The sequence below is a fragment of the Corapipo altera genome, unplaced genomic scaffold (assembly GCF_003945725.1).
Source record: "Corapipo altera isolate COAL_440 unplaced genomic scaffold, ASM394572v1 2, whole genome shotgun sequence".
In the NCBI taxonomy this organism is placed as follows: domain Eukaryota; kingdom Metazoa; phylum Chordata; class Aves; order Passeriformes; family Pipridae; genus Corapipo; species Corapipo altera.
Genome location: NW_020884890.1, coordinates 4,838,355 through 4,854,894, shown reverse-complemented (window position 1 = coordinate 4,854,894; position 16,540 = coordinate 4,838,355).

The window sequence follows — 16,540 nt, the reverse complement described above, 5'->3', positions numbered from 1 at the left end:
ATTTTTTGTCTATAAGTGTCCCCACAGGAGACAAAAGCCTTTTAATGTCCAAAACAGTCTGTTAGAATCTCATTGGGTGAGACCCTTCGCTTACCAGGTTTGCTGAGATGGGGACAGAACATTTGATATCATTTATATAGGGACTGCCCTTAATAGCAACAGGAAAACCCCTTAGCAAGTTTCTTCTATGAGTTATTTCACTGTTGATGAAACTGTCAGCACCTAGAAATGGACTAGGTGTCTAACAGTTCATGAAATAACATTAATTATTACAAATTTGTGACAATTTATGGAGTTTGTTTTGTCTGGAATAGGATCTAATTGCAAAAACATATTTAAATCATGTAATAATAATAATAAAACAAAACATAAAGCAAAGCGACTTACTAAGAATACTGTGAAGCAAAAGTAAACTCTAGTTATTTAGAAACAAGTTTAACTAGCATGCATAAGACACCTCTCACCTTCCAGGCATCCCCAGAAGTGGAGGGAGCTAGTCAGCTGTCTCTTGCAGTGTTGATAGAACTTCTCCTCTCTTTCTTGCTTATGTCCAATCTCTTTTTATACCTTTTTTCTTAGGTAGTTTGAGAGGCTGTAGTCAATACACTAATTTTGGGGTGATAGACATATGACATAGGCCCAAGGGTAATTTTCCTGTATTCCCCATCTGGCAGAATGTTTGCAAAAAAGGTCATATTATCTCCATATCACTCCTTTCCTTTAATCCTCTTATTAGTTTCTGGGAATGTCTCCCCAGGAGCTTGAGTCTTCTAGGAAACCAGTAGGAGTTTTTTTCTCCTTTTGTGTAGCCTTATCTATCACCTTACAGATGGATAATTTCTTTTAGTTCTCTTCCTCCAAACTTGATTTGCTAAGTGTCGATTTTCTTTCTTTTTTCTTTTTCTTTTCTGTTTTTTTTTCTTTTTCATTTTCTTTTTCTTTTTTCTCCTTCTCTTTTCTTTTTCTTCTTTCTCTTTCTCTTTCTCTTTCTCTTTCTCTTTCTCTTTCTTTCTCTTTCTCTTTCTCTTTCTCTTTCTCTTTCTCTTTCTTTCTCTTTCTCTTTCTCTTTCTCTTTCTCTTTCTCTTTCTCTTTCTCTTTCTCTTTCTCTTTCTCTTTCTCTTTCTCTTTCTCTTTCTCTTTCTTTCTCTTTCTCTTTTTCTTTCTCTTTTTTTTTCCTCTTTCTCTTTCTGTTTTTCTTTTGCCTTCATCGCTTATCTCTGACTGTGCTGCTAACAGGTTTCTAATGACTTTAACAGTGCTGTCTCTTCAGCAATGAAGTTGGAACAGTATTTTTTTTTTTTTATATTGAGAGTCATTCTGTTTCCAGATAGGAAAATCTGAGGTTCTCTTTCCTCACCCTAACATTAAGTGAAGTCAGGTTTCTGAAATAATGTAGATTACTTTGTTTCTTTCTTTGTTCCCCTTGATGACCCCTTTTAATTAGATCCAGAAGATTGCTCTGTAATGATGTGTTCTGTTCCGCTCTAAAAGGGCAAACATTGGCAATGCTGGAAATACTTGATTTTCTGGATGTCCTTGATCATAGATTTGGATCCAGTTTCATGAGCTGATGCAAGCATTTTTGTTAACTTCTGTTCCTAGAAGTGTTCATCATCCTCTCTAACTGCAGAAGATTCTCTATTGTAACCTTTATTTTAGGGACCAAGGCAGCTCTAGCTGTATTCTTTGACCGAACATTGCTTTTATAAATGAGTCTTAAGTAGGGAGAAAGGATTACATGTAATATGATGGAGGACAGTGAGAAACAAGGGGAACTGAGATGAAGTACACTCTAGATCTATGAAGCTTCCCTGAAAAGTGGATCTGTAATTTTATGTAGCACTTGGGTCTCTCCTGGCTGAGATTGCTCTTTTCCTCAGGTGCTTATCTCTAGTAGGCATTGCGACCCCTATGTTGGCAACACTGAATGCACATACTGAAGAAGAAAAGTAAACCTGAGTATCACCACTTTTGCTTTAAATGGGGCATGACAGTGGCTAAGACAGTGCCTTTTCTGGCATATTGAGAATTGGTAGACATACTGTGGGAGCAAGCTCACACCTGGCTCTGCGATAGAGATTTTGGTAAAGAGCTGTAATTTTTGTTTTGCCTTAAGTTAACAGTTAACAAATTTACCTGGCTGGCATATGTTTATTTTCATAACAAACGGTATATGAGAATGAGGTGATTAAGAAAAAAAAAAGACCATTTTCAATGACACAGCTAAACTTTAGAAAGTCATTTAAACACTACATATCTAACTAAGCTTGCTCTTTTCTTTCCTCATATAAGAAAAGGAAAAAAATGAACCTCTTTTACAGTCTATTGCTTTTCTAGTGCAACAGTATATTAGTCAGCTATAGAAGATTTCCTTCCCTTTGCTGATTTTCCCCTACTTGGTATGTGTCTGCCCATGGACAGCACTTGCAACTTTTTTTTAAGATTGTGGTTTTCTCAAAAATCTAAAATATTTATCTTGTGTTGAAACACCTAGACAGCTGCATTAAAGACTAATATGTATAAGTCACATTTGAAAATAGAGCTTAGGTACTTCTGAAAATGTTAAACAAATGTGTAAAAGCAAGGTTTCTTGAAATGAGGCAAGTTTGAAAGGTTTACTTTTAGAATGATAATGAACCATGTATTCAAGGATCTTGTCTGTGATGAGTCAGGAAGAGTATGACTGGGACAGGCCTTCAAAGATACTTTTCTAGCATATTCTGCAAAGTTTCAGCAATCTGTATCTCGTGAAATAATAAGTGAAAAGATGACACTTTTAACTGTACTGGAACAATTCAAATCACATAGAAAAATTCATCCTTCTCAGAATCAGAGCTCTGGGGGAACAGCACAGGGTGCATTTCATAGCAGGAAAATGCTTGAAAATTGAAGAGATGGGACAATTCCATGGAAGGAGGAGGGACTATGTCAGTGACTTAAAGAGATTATAAATGTTATATCACTCCAGCACTTTACAATGGGGCAATAATCCAGTTAGATTTGCCTTATTAAGAATAATTTAAAAATATTCATTTAATTTATACTTGCCATAGATGACTCAGTTGCATTTCAGGATAAAATTTCTTAAATATCTTTTCTGAATATCAAAATATTAAACATGGATACATTTGTGGAAACATTATTTGTGTTCTCTAAGAACCATATAAAACAACAAAAGAGTTATATCAAACAATTATTACAATTTTAGCTCAGTTGCATTCTGTAACATTATGTAATAAACGGTTACAAAAAGACAGAGGTTTTGAATCTAGAAATATCCTTGTTGCTTTTATACCTTTTATTACATCAATTCACTTGTGTGCTATTAAAAAAATGTGACATTTTTAATAAGTCATTGATGAAGAACTAAAGCACAACATAAGCTAGTTAAAGTTATAAAGACAGACTGAACAGAAGCGACAACACCAAGCATCAAGAGTAACTGGTGACATAACTGTCCAAAGGATGACTATCATACCTGCAGGCTTTTATCCTGATAACTTGAAATTCATTTCAAGTTAAACACTGGTGCCCATTTATGGCTTCAACAAGTCTCACAAATATATTTATCAGAAGGTTCAGTGGAGTTTATGTACAGATTTGTAATGATTGATTGAGCTAGAATGCTTTGTTACAGTAAACAATACTGTAACTGTATAGGTAAAAGCTTTTACATTCAGTATAAGTAATCAGCATTTTGAAATGTAGACTTTTCACCTGAAGCAAATACTACAGTGTTTGATGAGTGGACTGCTGGCTTGGCATCCTGATTCATAGCACCTTAGCTTAACAGATGGACTGCCTGTCCGATTGGCAGAGAAAATGGGTGCCTCTGAAAAACAATTTTAGACAGTCTCAGTGATAGAAACATCCATAGAATGATATAATACTTTCACAGGCTGCACAGGGACTTGTCTAGACCCAGCAAATAAGATGCACAAGGTATTGAGCATATTAGAATTAACATATGGGAATATGGAGTAAATATTCCTCCTTCAGAATTTACTGATGACCTTGCTTTGCAGAACAGATGCCTAGTAGTTAGCAATAATTTTCTATGGGCCATTACATCAGCATAGAAAATCCAGAGCCTTCACTCTATATCTTTTACTCCCATGTCAAGAAAGAGTGGAGGAGAGTCAGAGCTAGTACTGCATTAATGAATACGGCCAATACAAGGGCAGAATGAACCAACTTCTACTCTAGTGGCAGAACTATATGATTTCTTGTTAGAAGGAGAATGGGCAACATATTTTTAAAAACCTGAGGAAAACATTTTGTTGCCAGAATAAAATTGTAAAAACTAGAATTTGGCTTCATAATATCTTTAATTTGATTCTGTGTAGTTATCTGTAGTGACTGCATCAAGATCATTACATTTCCATGGCTTCTGAAAACTGGCCTAACTAAACATATCCAGATTGTGCTAAAACCTTTTTGCAATGCTGTTTCAGAGGACAAATACTCAGTTACCAAACCCTTCATGAAATGATCAATGATTTCCTTGGCTCCTTTGATGTAGAAAGAAGTAGAGGTAGAAGATAAAAAAAGAAAGAAAAATCCCCAGTGTTTTTTGACTGTCTCTTTGACTCTCATAGTGGAGGTGCAGGGAGCAAGAGCAGAACCATTATACTATTTTGTCTTGGCTAGCAAATCCTCTAGGGAGGGTGCAGATCTGGCACAGTGTAAAAGCTGCAAAATGAGGATGTGAACTGTATTTAACACTGGCAATGCACAGTGAGAAGATGCTAAAAAAGTGGTTTTTTCTATGGTGTATCCAGATTCTTAACAATGAAGTAATGTTCAGTGGTCATTCAGTGTCACTATTTCATGCAGAGATAGTACTCATCTGTGCACCTTTAAATTTATTTTAAAGCTGCTGATTCTACCTATTTATTTACCTACTTTTAGGCATTTCTCAGCAATTTGCTCTGCAGCATCTGCCACGTAGAAGGGCATCGTGATTTATCTGCAGCTCTGAATATATTACTTGTTAACCTTTACAAACACCTAGTGTGACTCATTCCATCTTATCACAGCAGACGTCAGTGGGAGTAAGCATCACTCAACAGGACAACCAGTTTGTACAAGATATAGGCACATGTACCAAATGTACCCAGATAAAAGAGTTAGTTAATTTTTAAACTGCTAAAAAGAAACAGGAATACAACAGTGCAGTCTGCCATGGTAAATGAGGCATATGAATTTGTAGTCATAATAAGGGGATCAAGAACCTGATGATAACCTAAATAATGAGCAAGAGAAATCAATTATAATTGTCACCTCTAAGTATCTCTCATTAAAAAAACAAAACAAAACAAAACAAAGCCAGTTTCAGCAGATTATGATTCTTTCCTTTTTTCCGAGGAACTCCAGCACTGTTAAACAAGACACTGCTGATCTTCAGAGCAGTACCTTGACTGCTGTATTTCTCTGCCTAATGCTAACTTCCACAGACTTGGGAAGCACTACAATTAGACAGTGTAAGTTTCAAGGATTGTGTCCATGGCCCAGAAAGCCAAATGTATTCTGGGCTGCATCAAAAGCAGTCTGCAAGTGTCCAGCCTCTCATACACCAGGACACTGAAAACCTTCTCCTCAGGGGTCCTCTAGGCCTGTTCATCCCCTGGCCTATAATGAAACCAGGGTTTGCCCCAGCCCAGGTGCAGCACCTTGTACTTGGTCTTGTTAAACCTCATGTGGTTCCCATGAGTCCAATTCTCAAGTTTTTCCAGATCCCTCTGGATGCCATCCCATCCTACAGGTGTGTCAACTGCACCACTCAGCTTGGTGTCAATTTCAAACATTAGAAGGGTGCATTTGATCCCTTTGTCTATGTCATTAATTAAGATATTAAATAACAATCATCTCAATATGGATTCCCTGAGGGACACTACTCGTCACTGTTGTTCATTGGGACTCTGAGGAGTTAACCACTGTCCTCTGCTTGTGACCATCCAACCATTTCCTCATCCAACCGTCCATGGATTGAATACATTTCTCACAAATTGAGAGAGAAGGATGTTGTGGGTGCCCATGTCAAAGACACTGCAGAAATCCAGATAAATGACATCTGTGGCCCTTCCCTTGTCCACTGATGTAATGACTCCATCATAGAAGACTGGTCAGGCAGTATTTGCCCTTGGTGAAGCTTGCTGGCTGTCTCAAATCACCTCCCTTTCCTCCATGTGTCTTAGAATTGCTTCTCAGAGGATCTGTTCCATGGTCCTTCCAGGCACAGTTGTTGAGTGTCTCTTTTTTTTTTTTTTTTTTTTTTTTGAGTATATAGATTTCTACTTTGATTGTCTAACTGGAGAAATGAAATGAAACATCTGCACCCACTGTCTCAAAATAATGTCTTTAAAGTCATACAAAAAGGCATTTTTGTTGGAAGCATGCCAAATGCAATATGTTTGAATAAGAGTGTTTGTATGTACTACAGTATTTCACCTTAGTAAAGTCTAATAACTTTGGTATTAAAAAGACAAATATCTTCCCTGAGGACTAAAAAAAATCACCCCAAGAGATATTAGGAAATGCTTAAACATTTATCTAGGTGGATGAATTAGGGGCCTTTTTTTCCTGTAAAGACAATGGGGCCTAAGAAAGACAGTAAGTTGCTAAGATTTTAGATTTCTGGATAAATTTTGGGTGCTTTAGAGACTCTTTAAACAGGCTGTATGTACTTAAAATAGACAAATAAGTTAAATACCCCAAACAAAGCTGGTTGAATATTTTCTTGGTTATTAATGCGAGGCTATATTTGACTATGCACAATTGTTCAGTTTTTTTTTTTTAAATACATCTTTCCCACTGTTGCAATGTTGATCTTGAGGATTTATCATGTATGAAAACATGTTTTGTTGTAGCTGGTTTCTTTGTGAAAAGAAAATTCGGCTCTGTCCACACAAGGGTGGTTCTGAGCATGATGTGTAAATTACTTACAATATTAAACTAAAGAAACAGAGGCTTCCAGACTGGAAGAGACTTTTGCAATCTATAGCTAACATGGCTTTTCAGTATTGCAAATTTTAGATAATGAAGTTGTCATAGATTGGATTACCTTGGTAATGGTGTATCTGCTTCTGACATAGAATGTCAGGTTGCAGTATTTAATAAAAGTTACTTTGTGCTTTGTATTCTGACATGCTATGACTCACATAGCCTGACTTGATATGTCTTAAATTGACACCTTGCCATAGATATGCAAATGCTTCCATTTTCTGAAAAGAGCAATTAATACACTCTTGATAAACCAGGTGTTCTACAGAAAAATACTGATATTTTTTCACATAACCAGGATATAAATAGTATTATACAGAGTTTGTTAGCCCACATTAGTATTTCTTTAAATGTTCAGAAGTACCTGTGCAACAATTAAGTGATACTGTTCTAAAAACAATATTCTGTATAAGACTATAAACATGCCGGGAAAGAGTAATGCTGCGTGATCACACACTTTATATTTGTTTTTGAAGATATAACACACATACATATAAACATAAACCTGTAATAAATTCAACATATTGTATTTGCTTCCCAATATCCAATTTTTTCCTTTGCTGCATGGTTTCTGTTGTACAGACAGGAAAAATTAGGCTCAGCTGTTGTTTATCCTTATTGAGACCAAACTGTGTTGTTAAATATCTTCTCTACCTTGTTTGTATAATTTATTGACCTCTTTTAATTTCTAGGCCTATCCAAAGTCCCGATTTTTCAAAATCTTTGAACATAACTTCCTTCTTTGCAATTTTCTAAAGATTTAAGTTTCCCTTAGAGAATGTTCCAGATGAATAATATGAAAGCTGGAGGTAAACACTGTCAGTCAAAGGGATTTATAGGCAGAAATTATTTCCACTGGAAATTTTTTCTCATAATTTAAGCTATAGTCTAAGACATGTTTGTGGTTTATAGGTAGCACGGTTAAGTTGATAATCCTATGTAAATTTATAAATTATGAATGTTGGATTTATTGTCATGGATATAGGAAACTACTGTATGTTACTAGGCCTAACTTTCAGCTGGCTGGTCGTCTTTATAATCATCAGAACTGAATCCAAAATGTTTGTCTCCCCACTACAGAAAGTCACTTAAGGCTCAGTTGCTCACATTTTTGCTTTTGAGTGCAAATAAGTGCTGTCTGAGATACACTAGGGTACCTCAAGCATTCAAGTGTTGTTGGCAAACAGGACACCCGTGTGAAACCTGTGCTATACTGGAGACCAGCTGGGGTACCCTAAAGTATGTCTGATAACATGAGACATCTATGTATGAGCAAGTGAGCTCAGTCCTTAAGTCAAGGTACACATACAGTTGTCAGTGACTATAAAGGAAGAAAATAAGAAAAGACATGGTAAATTTAAGGGAAATATTTAAAAATCTGCTTTGCCCACAAGCTCTGTCAAGTGCTGCACAGAGGCAGTGTCCAGGCACATGTACGCTTGCGTTTGGTAGGTCTTGACTGTTTGATTTTTGAGTTCCCCTTGCATTTTCCTCTTCTCTTTCTGCATTCCTGTTATTGTTTAAAGAGAGAATGAGTTTAATTTCAAATTAAACTGGGGAATTAAGCTCCGGGAAGATGGTAGGGGTGGGGCAGGTGACCAAGATGCTCCAACAGGTGTTCTAGATGCATCCCTGATGCACTTAGGACTCTGTAGTTACTTTGTTTATATCAGAGAATTCCCAGTACTCCTAGGTGTGGTGGGTTGACCTTAGCTGGATGCCAGGTGCCCACTCAGCTGCTCTATCACTCCCTGTCCCAGTGGACAGGGGAGAGAGTAAGGTGGAAAATAGCTCATGGGTTGGGATAAGGCAGTTCATATAAAGCAAAAGCAAAGTGAAAGCTTGTGCACTCAAAAGTGAAGCAAAATATAACCCAGTTTATTCTCTGCTTCCCATCAGCAGCGATGGTAGGCCACCTCCGAGAAGCAGGGCTTCAGTACGTGTGATGGTTTCTTAGCTGGCAGCCATTGGAGACAATGAATGCCTGCCTTCCTGCTCCTTGCCTCAGCTTTTATATCTGAGCTGACAGCATATGGTATGGAATATCCCTTTGGTCAGTTTGAGTCAGCTGGCCTACATGGGGAAGGAATGGTACAGTGCTGATGCTGTGCTCAGCAGTAGCCCAAACACCAGTGTGTTATCAACACCCTTCTAGCTACCAATGCAAAGCACAGCACTGTGAGGGCTACTGTGGGGAAATGAACTCCAACTCAGCCAGACCCAACACACCAGGTCAGCTCTGCATGGCAAAAGAGTCATGGTGTGAATTCATGTTCTAGAATTTTGTGACTATAGTGAAGTTGATTCTGCAGTACAGCTACTGAAGAATAGATCCAGAGCCCATACTGTGCTACTTGAAACGTGTTTCAAGTGCTTGTGTGCTCTCTCATTCCAGTAGAACTATCACTACTTCCAAATATGTGTAACTTGAAGAATCTTTAATTTACCCTCATAATAGGTGCTGCACATATTCGTCACATAGCACAGTTATCAGTGTGCAAAGCATTAATTCTCAACTGGACAAATCCATTACACCGTCTGTCTCACATACATTGATAAAATTAGGTTTACTACTACAGTGGTACTATAATTTTTTATTAATAACAAAGTTGCTACATGAATATATATTTTTATATTATGATTTGCTTGTTAAAACCTTGACTCAGAAGTTGGTAGACAAACACTTCTCTTGCTGAAAAGCAACAAAACTAATATATTTCATGTCCAAAATACCCTCTCCTAATTACTGTCTTTCTTACACACTGAATATGAAGCTATGTCAATATGGAGCAGGAAATGCAAATAAATTTGGCCAGAGAACAAACAGAAAGAATAGAAGAGAAAAATTTGTAGACTACCAGTTAGGTCATACCAGTTTTGGACAGAAAAGACAATGTCACTCTGATATTTGAAGATTGTCTTCTGTGGCTGAATAATTTTGTACTACGAGAAGTACTTTAGAACTGAAAAAGTAATAGCAATGTTGAACCTGGCACAGTGAGTTCTTACATCCTGTCCTCCAATTATTACTTAAAGGGAAAATTTGTTGTATAATGAGAAATCGTGCCAAACTAGAGATTTATATTTTCAGCTAAGTAGTTTGACAACTAAGCAAGAGAGAGAAGACTGATGTCCCAATGGAAAAACAGAAAACATGGAGTTATCCTGTGGCTGAAAAGCATTCTTGCAAAGGTAAAAGTGTGTGTTTGGGTCTACTGAAGCTCAGGTGCACATGCTAGGTGGTCTGCTCTCTTTGCAGATAATGTGGTGTTTATATAGGATGCAGGCATACTATCTGAGTTATTCAGTAGAAGAAAACCCAGTGGTGGTGTTTTATAGTTGGTTTGTGTTAGGTGTTTAGTGTGGGTTTTTTGGGTTTGGTTTTGTTCTTTTGGTGAAATACGGAAATATAATGTTGTGTCAGTTGTGTAGGAGGCCAGAATTTGTTTTCAGTAACCAGGTAAGAGAAGAGGGTTTACAAAATCTATTATCTGGAAAATGGATTTGATCTCTGGGTTTAGGTAATATGAGATCTCTAAAGTGAGAAGACAGAAAACTATAACTGAATATTTGTAGCAGACTTTATCAATATCTTATTTTCTTTCCTTTTTTAAAAAATTAGCCTCAGTAGAAAAATCTCCGTGACATGGATCAGTCTAAGTTTAGTGGGTTACAGTTACAATTTTAATTCTGATTGTGTTAATTCTCATTGTGATTATGTGTATAAATTTCTGTTCCTGCACAACTATATATTTATGTCTTATTTCTCGGATGTCTCAAATTTTATGGATTCTGAATATGTTATGAAAAAGTAAAACTTTTGAATTTTTTCACTTCAATATTTATTAATGATGGAATTGCTGTGTCAAAACATAGATGTTTTGTTTATATAAAATCTATTTTTCTTTATGTCGAACTTTCTAGATAAAGTTTTTCTTGTATTTTGCAAATGCAAATTTGCAGTTGCTGATGTGTAGCATAATCCTGCTTTGATTAAGGTTAATATAATTTTGTTTAAATAGAGATAGATCATGCTGAAATTAGAAATTCTGTGAAAATGGAATTATTATTCTCATTCTATTGGCATCATTCTGAATTTACAACTGTATTACTGAGCAGTGTTTACATGTCATTGTGGAAGAGTTGTATGTGTTACCAGAAAGATTGTGTAAGAAGCACTTCTTGAATGAATGGTGCATGCAAGAGATGCTGAAGTGTCTTGGTGCTCTCAGCACAGCCCCTGCTGTTAACTTTGCAGTGAATTACAGCTCTTGTAATGGTGGGGCTCCTCTTCTTTTGCAGAGGAAGAAATGAGGACAGATAGCCTTTGTTTTCACTGTGCTGTAGGTGCCCCAGACAGCTCAGACACCAGAACAGGTAGGAAAACTACTTCTGCCAGGTAAATTCCCAGCTCCTGTTGTTCTCTAACCTGGAGCAAGGTGAAATTAAGGATTACCTCGTTATTCCTTGAGTTGAATTTCAGCTTCTGGTCAGATAAAATTCAGACTACAATAGCTGTAAACTAACCCTTTATCAAGGTAATTTATTAATTTGCAGTCTTTCAGAGAGTGCAAAAATTCAGAATTTTTAGCAGGGAATAGATATGTTTGTATCATTAAGAGCTCCTAACCTGCTCTTACCCATATTTTAGAGAAAATAGCCAGGAGCAGCAAAGTGGTGGGCAGAGATAAATATTCCAGGTCCAAAAAATATCTTCAGAAACTGGAACCAAATAAACAAACAAATAAATAAAACGAGAGAAGTACAGAACATTCTTCAATAAGAGCAGGAGAGCAAGATACCAAATAAAGGAAAAATGGTTTGAAGCCCTACCTGCATAAGGAACTATTTTATAGAATTAATTTTTCAAACATGAAATGAATGTTTGATCTAAATCTAGCGAATAGTGATGTCTCTGCTGACCTCAATAAAATAATATCTGCTAATATAAAAACAGGTAATCAAAACAGATGGACTTAATTCTTTATTAAAGGGACAGGACACTGAGGTATGTTGGAGGATTAGCATAATAATTAGGATAATTTGGTAATATAAGAAGTTTCCTAAAAAATAAATTTGAAAAGGGCCTAAATGTGGATGGTTTGATCAAGCAAGCTTTCTGTGTAGTGAAATTTTAAAAAAGAAAAAAGAAAGGAAGGGGAAAATAGAGTTTTCTAAGGTAAATGTATTGCAATTGCAAAAAAACAATTGACATGTTGCATGTCCTCGTTTTTTTGTAGAAGGATGAGGACTGCAAATTTCAATTGTATGCCCAGTGGAAGCAAGGTCATGCGACATGGGAAGAATTTAGAGATGCTGCTTCCTACTGTAGGAAGAAAATTTGTGAGGCCAAAGCTCAGCTGGAGTCGAAGCTGGCCAGAAACTACAGTCTCCCTTCAGTGACTGGTAAAGTTATGGAGAATATTATTCTGAAAAGTACTGAAAACCACCTGGAAGACAGCGCAGTTATCGGTCACAGCCAGCATGGCTTCGTGAGGGGAAAGTCCTGCTTATCAAACGTGATTTCCTTTTATGACAAGGTAACCTGACCAGCTGATGTAGTCTTTTTGGATTTCAGTAAAGCTCTCGATACTGTCTCTCACAGGATCCTTCTGGACAAAATGTCCAGACCACAACTGGATAAACACATCATGTGGTGGGTGAGCAACTGGCTCATGGGCCGGGCACAGAGGGTAATAGTGAATGGGGTAACATCAGACTGGTGACCTGCCACTAATAGGGTTCCACAGGGCTCCATCTTAGGCCCTGTGCTCTTCAATATCCTCATAAATGACTTGGACACACGACTGGAAGGGATGCTAAGCAAGTTTGCAGGCAACACAAAACTCAGAGGAGCTTTTGACTCCCTTGAAGGCAAGGAGGCCTTGCAGAGAGACCTCAACATATTAGAAGACTGGACAATCACCAACCATATGAAGTTCAACAAGGGTAAGTGCCGGATTCTAAACCTGGGATGAAGCAACCCTGGACGTATGTACAGAATAGGGAATGAGATTCTGGAAAGCAGTACCATGGAAAGGGACCTGGGGCTTCTGGTCAATGGCAAGTTGAATATGAGTCATCAGTGCCCTGGCAGCCAGGAGGGCCAACCATGCCCAGGGGGGCATCAGACAAAGCATCGTCAGCCAGTCAAGGGAGGGGATTGTCCTGCTCTGCTCTGCGCTGCTGTGGCCTCACCTTGAATATTGTGTGGAGTTTTGATCACCGCAACATAAGAAAGATATTCAGTTATTAGAGGCTGTCCAAAGGAGGGCAACGAAGATAGAGAAGGGCCTTGAGGGGAAGCCGTATGAGGAACAACTGAGGTCACTTGGTCTGTTCAACCTGGAAAAGAGGAGACTGAGGGGAGACCTTGTTGCCATCTACAACTTCCTTGTGAGGGGAAGAGGAGGGACAGGCACTGTTCTCTTCTCTGAGGTGACCAGTGACAGAATCCGAGGGAATGACCTGAAGTTGTGTCAGGGGAGGTTCAGATTGGATGTTAGAAACAGGTTCTTCACCCAGAGAGTGGTTGGGCACTGAACAGGCTTGCCAGGGAAGAGATCACAGCCCCAGGCCTGACAGAGTTCAAGAAGTGTTTGGATGATACTCCATGCACATGGTGGGGCTCTTGGGGATGGTCCTGTGCAGGGCCAGGAGTTGGACTTGATGATCTTTGTGGGTCCCTTCCAACTCAGCATAGTCGGTGACTCTGTGATTCTGTGAATGCTTTTTGGTTTATGTTATCAATTAAAAATGAAAACTGGATGCACATCACAATACATATATTAGAAGAGAAAAAAAAATAAAAAGTAAATCAATAAAAACTAGGGAGTTTTATCACCAAATTCAACATTTACCTTTAAAATAGTGAAAGTCAAGTATCCAGCAACCTTTCATCTGTTGCAATTGAGACTAAAAAATTAATTAAAAAAATCCTCACACAGACTGTATTTCTCCAAAATATGCTGCAAAATATACACATGTTTAAATGAAATAAGCTCTTATAAATCTCCTTAAACTCAATATATCCATGCAGCTGCTATTTTGAATGGCACAGCAGAAGTCACAACTCAAAAGATGGCAGTCTGCACTTTCATTTTCTGAAAAATTATGTACAATATTTATATTAAATAATATGTAAATACATTATGTAGCAGTATTTTTATTATAAATTATCATAAATATATTACTTGAACTGTGTGTTGTCTAATATAATGTCAATACAGTCAATGTAGTAAGCGGTACTTATAGGAAAGCATCTCCGAAAATATAATTTTATTGAAGAAAAATCTCAATTCAAAAATGAGAGACTCCAACAGAAGCTTCAAGTAGGACAAACTGTTCTTAGACTAGGAATAATCCATAACAGATTGAACATTCTAAAAAAAATTGCAAATGCACAACACTAATTATCTTACAGATATAATCTAAGGAACTCTAAGATATGCATTGAAAAAGCAGAAAGATGAAAATAGACTGGTTGCTGAACAGTTAAAACTAAGTTATTCCAACAGGAAAAAAAAAGTCCAAATTATGAGTAATTAAAAAAATTTTCTACAAGTACATTTATAGCTGAGCCCAAAAGTTTACAGTGCGCTTCCAGAGCAAAACCACTAAAACTTAAGTTGCACATCTAGATACTTTATGTATCTACAGTGCTGTCATAGGTTGAGATTGACCCCCCCTGAGAGGCTGGGGGGCTCAGAGGTGATTGGGTGCCAGGGTAGTGTTCTCTACAGAGCCAATCACCGTTCATGTTGTTCACTTCTGCTCAAAATCATATATCACAGCATTGGAAGCTGTTGGCAGTTCTGTCTTGGTTGTTTTGCTGTTGTTGTCTGCTGGGTATAGGTGGACAAGGCCAGGGGGTGGCTAGGCTCCCTCTCTTCCCCTCTGGGGGGTAGAGGGGAGCCCTGCCATCCCCCAGCTCAACCTTTGGCTAGAGCTAGAGTCAGCATTTGGAGTGTGTGCTGTGAAGGAAGAGATTCACAGCACCTGAGGTAAGAGAAGAGAGGCAGGCTTTGTAGCCAAACCCTCTTCCCCCTCCTTTTCTACAGTGAAGCTGCAGAGGGGGGCTTTTTCTTTCCCTCCACTGTAAGTGGAGGAGAGGCTCAACTTGAAGCTGAGCCAAGAGACTGGGCCGTGGAAGTAGGCCTGGTGCTTGGGAGAAGAGTCCCAGGCGAAACTGGAGACGAGCCAAGAGCTCGAGAGTTGCCTGCGGAAGCTGACCGGGGCAGCTGAGAACTGATGTGGAGGAATGAGGATTCCAGGATGTGGATGCTTGATAAGCTAAGCTACACTACAGCAGCCTATGAACCGAGGTGAGACACTGAGAGGGAGAAATCACCAGCAGCAGAAGAGCAAGGACTCAAAGCTATCTTCTCGGACTTCATGAGGAGAAGAGACTACAACAAACAACTAGAACTTGGTGAGGGGGGAGCATTCAGGAGCCCAGAACACTTCCACAGCAAAAGACTGTGCTACGTATCAGCCTTAAAGGCTGCTCCTGGACTAAAGTTAAAGGAGGGGCTTGAAAGGACTGACTGATAGTAATGTAATATATATATATATAGTTGCCTTTAGTTTGTATAGTATTTATTTGTGTAAATAAATGTATATACTTCCCCCTTCCCCTACAGAAGCCTCTGGTCTGAAAGCTTCTCTCCGGTGTTAGGATAAATTGTGGGAAGGGGTGGGGAGAAGCCTAAAAATTGGATTTTAGCTTTCTAATGGGGCTCAAACTGCCACAAGTGCAAAACAGTATCTGCACCCAAAAAATATAAACAGCTTTGAACAGACTTAAGATTTGGTAAGACATCCAGAGATAACTGTCAGAATAAGTATTCTTTAACCTGAAAATACCGTGTTTCATGTTGATGGAGCAATAAAACTGTGTGGAGTTGTGGTTGTTTTTTGTTGTTTTTTTTCCTGCTAGGATTGAAAATAGAAATAAAATTATGCTTGTGAACACTCATGTTTTACTGAAGGAAAGTAATTTCCAAATAATCAATAAATTGATTGTGACTATCTGTATCTCTAGTAGGAAACAAAGACATCTATTTCTAAGTTGGAAAAAGATGAACAGCTATTATCATTTTGATGAAGTTTGCAATATCTTGTCTGTTCCTGGAAAGCTTGTCATACCTACTGAGATTTTAACTCAGTACTGATATATAAATATTGAAACACATTCTAACAGAGAGTAGATGAGTGAAAGTGAATGCAAGAGATCACAAAAAGATTGTTTTGTAAATACTAGATTCAATGAGAAAGGCAAATATCTTTCTTTGGCACTTGAATTACAAAGCCAAAGATGCCTTTGACTGTGTAGAGTAGGAATCTCTGAAAATAGTTCTGTGAAATTTCACTGATGGTTTGAAAACTACCAAAAATGATTGCTGTGGTCTTGGGACCATACTAAAGTCACGGTGGAATCCACCTATATTCAGACTACTGTGAAAAGATTTCTTTTCTCCATCATTTGTGTTATAATAAATGGCATGGAATCATAAAATAAAAGGGATATAATGGGTT